This window comes from Schistocerca gregaria, unplaced genomic scaffold (assembly GCF_023897955.1).
Source record: "Schistocerca gregaria isolate iqSchGreg1 unplaced genomic scaffold, iqSchGreg1.2 ptg001001l, whole genome shotgun sequence".
Taxonomy (NCBI): Eukaryota; Metazoa; Arthropoda; class Insecta; order Orthoptera; family Acrididae; genus Schistocerca; species Schistocerca gregaria.
Window position 1 is genome coordinate 25001 of NW_026062351.1, and position 7500 is coordinate 32500.

At 51.4% G+C, this 7500-nt stretch overlaps 3 non-coding genes across 3 annotated transcripts in view; all 3 read right to left on the minus strand.

Annotated features, from left to right (window-relative positions):
* Positions 1-71, minus strand: part of LOC126326694 (large subunit ribosomal RNA) — a 4222-nt gene extending 4151 nt beyond the window's left edge. Inside the window, exon 1 of the ribosomal RNA XR_007560849.1 lies at positions 1-71. This exon is cut by the window's left edge and continues 4151 nt beyond it. This is a non-coding gene — a ribosomal RNA (large subunit ribosomal RNA).
* Positions 72-259: 188 nt separating this feature from the next.
* On the minus strand, positions 260-414 carry LOC126326698 (5.8S ribosomal RNA). The gene has a single exon (XR_007560853.1). It is a non-coding gene; the product is annotated as a 5.8S ribosomal RNA (ribosomal RNA).
* Positions 415-785: 371 nt separating this feature from the next.
* Positions 786-2678, minus strand: LOC126326690 (small subunit ribosomal RNA). The gene has a single exon (XR_007560845.1). It is a non-coding gene; the product is annotated as a small subunit ribosomal RNA (ribosomal RNA).
* Between the last annotated feature and the right edge of the window lie 4822 nt (positions 2679-7500).

A 7500-nucleotide genomic window follows, 5' to 3' on the forward strand; every position in this document is an offset into this window, starting at 1 on the left:
TTGTTAGTTTCTTTTCCTCCGCTTAGTAATATGCTTAAATTCAGCGGGTAGTCTCGCCTGCTCTGAGGTCGTTGTACGAGGTGTCGCACGCCACACCGCCAGCCGGCTGTGCACGCTACCGAGAAAGTACCGGTATGCGAACCGCCAGGCGACGGGCGCGCATCGCACGTTTAAGGAGACGCGGCCGGCCACACAGGCGACCACGACACTCCCACGTCTCCGAAGCGGGACAAACGCCGCGCGCTTCAGTATACGTAGCCGACCCTCAGCCAGACGTGGCCCGGGAACGGAATCCATGGACCGCAATGTGCGTTCGAAACGTCGATGTTCATGTGTCCTGCAGTTCACATGTCGACGCGCAATTTGCTGCGTTCTTCATCGACCCACGAGCCGAGTGATCCACCGTCCTGGGTGATCTTTTCCTTTTCAGTCTCCCACTGTCTCTTTCAAGACAGTAGCATTTGCGGGACTGAGGCGTCTGACGGCCCCTGTTCCACTATTTTTTTTGTGTCCAACGGCCTCACAGCCGATGGGCGTCGTACGGCTCCACACCGGAGCGGACAGGCACTCGGGCGAACGTCATTCAAAACCGGCGCCAGGCGCCAGGTACCGCAGGCCAGCCGCTCCAGAGCTTCAGCGCTCGTACCACACAACAACAACAACAACAACACTTCCGCTAGTTTTGAGAGGCACGCGTGGTTCCGCACGCGGCGCACGGCCACTGCCGTACAGGTAGCGTGTTGCGCGACACGACACGCACATCGAAAGACATGCAGTCTAGTCGGTAATGATCCTTCCGCAGGTTCACCTACGGAAACCTTGTTACGACTTTTACTTCCTCTAAATGATCAAGTTTGGTCATCTTTCCGGTAGCATCGGCAACGACAGAGTCGATGCCGCGTACCAGTCCGAAGACCTCACTAAATCATTCAATCGGTAGTAGCGACGGGCGGTGTGTACAAAGGGCAGGGACGTAATCAACGCGAGCTTATGACTCGCGCTTACTGGGAATTCCTCGTTCATGGGGAACAATTGCAAGCCCCAATCCCTAGCACGAAGGAGGTTCAGCGGGTTACCCCGACCTTTCGGCCTAGGAAGACACGCTGATTCCTTCAGTGTAGCGCGCGTGCGGCCCAGAACATCTAAGGGCATCACAGACCTGTTATTGCTCAATCTCGTGCGGCTAGAAGCCGCCTGTCCCTCTAAGAAGAAAAGTAATCGCTGACAGCACGAAGGATGTCACGCGACTAGTTAGCAGGCTAGAGTCTCGTTCGTTATCGGAATTAACCAGACAAATCGCTCCACCAACTAAGAACGGCCATGCACCACCACCCACCGAATCAAGAAAGAGCTATCAATCTGTCAATCCTTCCGGTGTCCGGGCCTGGTGAGGTTTCCCGTGTTGAGTCAAATTAAGCCGCAGGCTCCACTCCTGGTGGTGCCCTTCCGTCAATTCCTTTAAGTTTCAGCTTTGCAACCATACTTCCCCCGGAACCCAAAAGCTTTGGTTTCCCGGAGGCTGCCCGCCGAGTCATCGGAGGAACTGCGGCGGATCGCTGGCTGGCATCGTTTATGGTTAGAACTAGGGCGGTATCTGATCGCCTTCGAACCTCTAACTTTCGTTCTTGATTAATGAAAACATACTTGGCAAATGCTTTCGCTTCTGTTCGTCTTGCGACGATCCAAGAATTTCACCTCTAACGTCGCAATACGAATGCCCCCGCCTGTCCCTATTAATCATTACCTCGGGTTCCGAAAACCAACAAAATAGAACCGAGGTCCTATTCCATTATTCCATGCACACAGTATTCAGGCGGGCTTGCCTGCTTTAAGCACTCTAATTTGTTCAAAGTAAACGTGCCGGCCCACCGAGACACTCAACAAAGAGCACCCTGGTAGGATTTAAACGGGGTCCGCCTCGGGACGCGAAAGCACCCCTTCGGCTCGCCCCACCGGCAGGACGTCCCACGATACATGCCAGTTAAACACCGACGGGCGGTGAACCAACAGCGTGGGACACAAATCCAACTACGAGCTTTTTAACCGCAACAACTTTAATATACGCTATTGGAGCTGGAATTACCGCGGCTGCTGGCACCAGACTTGCCCTCCAATAGATACTCGTTAAAGGATTTAAAGTGTACTCATTCCGATTACGGGGCCTCGGATGAGTCCCGTATCGTTATTTTTCGTCACTACCTCCCCGTGCCGGGAGTGGGTAATTTGCGCGCCTGCTGCCTTCCTTGGATGTGGTAGCCGTTTCTCAGGCTCCCTCTCCGGAATCGAACCCTGATTCCCCGTTACCCGTTACAACCATGGTAGGCGCAGAACCTACCATCGACAGTTGATAAGGCAGACATTTGAAAGATGCGTCGCCGGTACGAGGACCGTGCGATCAGCCCAAAGTTATTCAGAGTCACCAAGGCAAACGGACCAGACAAGCCAATCCGATTGGTTTTGATCTAATAAAAGCGTCCCTTCCATCTCTGGTCGGGACTCTGTTTGCATGTATTAGCTCTAGAATTACCACAGTTATCCAAGTAACGTGGGTACGATCTAAGGAACCATAACTGATTTAATGAGCCATTCGCGGTTTCACCTTAATGCGGCTTGTACTGAGACATGCATGGCTTAATCTTTGAGACAAGCATATGACTACTGGCAGGATCAACCAGGGAGCTGCGTCAACTAGAGCTGAGCAGCCGGCCGCCCGGGAGTGTGTCCCGGGGGCCCGCGCGAACACGCAAGCGTCCGCTCAATTATTCTGCAAACAGGAGGAGGCCGAGCTCCCCTGCACGATACACCTCGAAACCCTCTCAGGTCCCGGCGGCGCGCAGCGCCGTCCTAGGTACTTGGTCGGTTTCGAGAGAGGCGCAATCGCCCGGAGTTAGGCGAGTAGACGGTTTTAGTGAGAACACCCTTGCTCCCAACTGAGCTTGCCGCTGCCGACAGAGGCCCGGGAGCGTGCTGTCGTGGCATTGCCGGCGGGAGACAACACGCGCCACCTATGGTGACCGGCAGCTCCAACGCCAGCGCCACACAAGGGCAAAGCCCCACTTGGGTGCAGAAGCGAACTCTCCCAGCACAGCGCACGCGCCAACACGTCCGCACAACTGCGATACAAACCACCTGCGAGAACCGCTGGGGCGACCGAGCAGCAGACGGCGTCGCGGCGCCGAGTGCCAGGCGGCGGCGCATCCTCAACGCACACAGTCCTCAATCAGACCAGCACACTGCAGATGTCCACCGCGCTTCGCACCGGGCTCGGCTGAACCAACTTTGGCCGCCAGGCGCCGCGTGCAGGGTGCGCCGCAGCGTAGCTGCGCCGCCTGCCGGGCCCGTCGGCTGGCGCTCCTGCCACTCGGCGCCCCCCACCAGCCGCCTGTTGCGCGTGCGCCCACGCAGCGCGCGGCCAACACGCCGGGCGGCCCCCCTTCACCGGCCGGGAACAGTCCCACCAAGCCACCGCCGCGTATCGCTTCATACCCACATGGGCCTAGTCACGTGTGTGGATGTGGCGGGTACCGCTGAAACAACCGGTTAATAGCTGTACCGATCGTCGCCATCACAGATTCACCTCCAGCGTGAACAACCGCTCAACAACGGATTTCCAGTTCATTTGCGTATCTTGGGCAGTAAACGTAGATGTCCACCTACATTTGCGAATTCAACAATTCTTGCATGCCAGGATGTCATGTGTCACGACACGCTACATCAGACCACATACACACTGCGACATGTGCAGAAGAGAACACGTGGAAGGTGGCCCGCGCACGTATGCGATGTCCCTTCCGCGATCCACTGTCAACCGGCATCTGCGGCATGTCCCAGATATGGAACGCGGTCCACCAGGGTAGCACTTTGTGTGAGGCAATACGACAAAGTCGGAATACACGCGTCACTACATCAGACGGCTCACGCTGACCTGACCTGACCTGACTCACCGCACCACCACCCCCAGCGACCCAGGGTGACATACAATGCGTTCGTACGTTCCTCCCACACGCCTCTACGGCGTACCACAGTGCAACCTAGCTGTTATTGGGAGACGAGACAAGTAGCATCGAGCACATCATATGGAAATTGAGATTCGACACCGTTGGGCACAGCCAGCGTACGGTCACACGTATCACACTACTTCACTCTGTACGTAACGACCGATGATCGGTACAGCGTGTGGGTTACGCGTACGACATCAGCGGACAATGGACACAGACCATACCACGACGTACACTGAGGGCGTCGACATCTGAATGCAACTGAACAGCTGCGAGGCTCATTTAACACTCAAACGCCAGACCGACCAGCTTGAGAGGACAGAGACACAAAGAGGGGGACAGAGGGAGGGGGGGGGGGGCGATATAGTCCTATTGCAGTACAATTGACAGTGGATAGCGGGAATATGTGGAAAGTAAGCAACACTCGCAAGACATCTACATGAGGATAACAACGACACCAGAGATTCCGAGCAGTGAACTATGTTAGGCAAAGGGACAACGTGGGTTAGGTTAAGGGACAACGTGGGTTAGGTTAAGGGACAACGTGGGTTAGGTTAAGGGACAACGTGGGTTAGGTTAAGGGACAACGTGGGTTAGGTTAAGGGACAACGTGGGTTAGGTTAAGGGACAACGTGGGTTAGGTTAAGGGACAACGTGGGTTAGGTTAAGGGACAACGTGGGTTAGGTTAAGGGACAACGTGGGTTAGGTTAAGGGACAACGTGGGTTAGGTTAAGGGACAACGTGGGTTAGGTTAAGGGACAACGTGGGTTAGGTTAAGGGACAACGTGGGTTAGGTTAAGGGACAACGTGGGTTAGGTTAAGGGACAACGTGGGTTAGGTTAAGGGACAACGTGGGTTAGGTTAAGGGACAACGTGGGTTAGGTTAAGGGACAACGTGGGTTAGGTTAAGGGACAACGTGGGTTAGGTTAAGGGACAACGTGGGTTAGGTTAAGGGACAACGTGGGTTAGGTTAAGGGACAACGTGGGTTAGGTTAAGGGACAACGTGGGTTAGGTTAAGGGACAACGTGGGTTAGGTTAAGGGACAACGTGGGTTAGGTTAAGGGACAACGTGGGTTAGGTTAAGGGACAACGTGGGTTAGGTTAAGGGACAACGTGGGTTAGGTTAAGGGACAACGTGGGTTAGGTTAAGGGACAACGTGGGTTAGGTTAAGGGACAACGTGGGTTAGGTTAAGGGACAACTTGAGTTAGGTTAAGGGACAACTTGAGTTAGGTTAAGGGACAACTTGAGTTAGGTTAAGGGACAACTTGAGTTAGGTTAAGGGACAACTTGAGTTAGGTTAAGGGACAACTTGAGTTAGGTTAAGGGACAACTTGAGTTAGGTTAAGGGACAACTTGAGTTAGGTTAAGGGACAACTTGAGTTAGGTTAAGGGACAACTTGAGTTAGGTTAAGGGACAACTTGAGTTAGGTTAAGGGACAACTTGAGTTAGGTTAAGGGACAACTTGAGTTAGGTTAAGGGACAACTTGAGTTAGGTTAAGGGACAACTTGAGTTAGGTTAAGGGACAACTTGAGTTAGGTTAAGGGACAACTTGAGTTAGGTTAAGGGACAACTTGAGTTAGGTTAAGGGACAACTTGAGTTAGGTTAAGGGACAACTTGAGTTAGGTTAAGGGACAACTTGAGTTAGGTTAAGGGACAACTTGAGTTAGGTTAAGGGACAACTTGAGTTAGGTTAAGGGACAACTTGAGTTAGGTTAAGGGACAACTTGAGTTAGGTTAAGGGACAACTTGAGTTAGGTTAAGGGACAACTTGAGTTAGGTTAAGGGACAACTTGAGTTAGGTTAAGGGACAACTTGAGTTAGGTTAAGGGACAACTTGAGTTAGGTTAAGGGACAACTTGAGTTAGGTTAAGGGACAACTTGAGTTAGGTTAAGGGACAACTTGAGTTAGGTTAAGGGACAACTTGAGTTAGGTTAAGGGACAACTTGAGTTAGGTTAAGGGACAACTTGAGTTAGGTTAAGGGACAACTTGAGTTAGGTTAAGGGACAACTTGAGTTAGGTTAAGGGACAACTTGAGTTAGGTTAAGGGACAACTTGAGTTAGGTTAAGGGACAACTTGAGTTAGGTTAAGGGATAATGTGGTACAACCACAGTTAGGTTAAGGGATAATGTGGTACAACCACAGTTAGGTTAAGGGATAATGTGGTACAACCACAGTTAGGTTAAGGGATAATGTGGTACAACCACAGTTAGGTTAAGGGATAATGTGGTACAACCACAGTTAGGTTAAGGGATAATGTGGTACAACCACAGTTAGGTTAAGGGATAATGTGGTACAACCACAGTTAGGTTAAGGGATAATGTGGTACAACCACAGTTAGGTTAAGGGATAATGTGGTACAACCACAGTTAGGTTAAGGGATAATGTGGTACAACCACAGTTAGGTTAAGGGATAATGTGGTACAACCACAGTTAGGTTAAGGGATAATGTGGTACAACCACAGTTAGGTTAAGGGATAATGTGGTACAACCACAGTTAGGTTAAGGGATAATGTGGTACAACCACAGTTAGGTTAAGGGATAATGTGGTACAACCACAGTTAGGTTAAGGGATAATGTGGTACAACCACAGTTAGGTTAAGGGATAATGTGGTACAACCACAGTTAGGTTAAGCGATAATGTGGTACAACCACAGTTAGGTTAAGCGATAATGTGGTACAACCACAGTTAGGTTAAGCGATAATGTGGTACAACCACAGTTAGGTTAAGCGATAATGTGGTACAACCACAGTTAGGTTAAGCGATAATGTGGTACAACCACAGTTAGGTTAAGCGATAATGTGGTACAACCACAGTTAGGTTAAGCGATAATGTGGTACAACCACAGTTAGGTTAAGCGATAATGTGGTACAACCACAGTTAGGTTAAGCGATAATGTGGTACAACCACAGTTAGGTTAAGCGATAATGTGGTACAGCCACAGTTAGGTTAAGCGATAATGTGGTACAGCCACAGTTAGGTTAAGCGATAAAGTTGGTTAAATTTGGTATTGTGTGGGAAGGGTGCAGAGAGAGAGGGGGGGGGGTGGATAGTGGTGGCAGTACGCGGATGCCTGAGTCACCGTCAGATACGTCACGTCGGTTCGATGCTTGTAGCAAGAGGCTGGCGGATGTGTGTCTCTCACTTCTGCAATTTTTCATGTGGTATAACACGAGGGCGGGGGATGATATTTGGTGCCCCTCTGTGTAGGATGTGTGTTGGTGGTGTTGATTTATCTGAGCAATGGTAGTTGTCGGAGGAGTGGGGTATTGTGCTTTTATAGGTGGACCTACTGCTCTGGTTATCATAGTGTCGACGGTGCAATGTGGCAGAGAGGATGCACTCGACATTGTCGCATTCCAGATGTTTACGTATTGTGTGTCTCCGTTGCAGGCCGAGAGTGGTGCATGTTCGAGTGTCTGGCTGACGTGCGATTCACGTTGTGTGCCCAGTCTTACAGCACGTATAGGGACATTCGCATAAATCATCTATA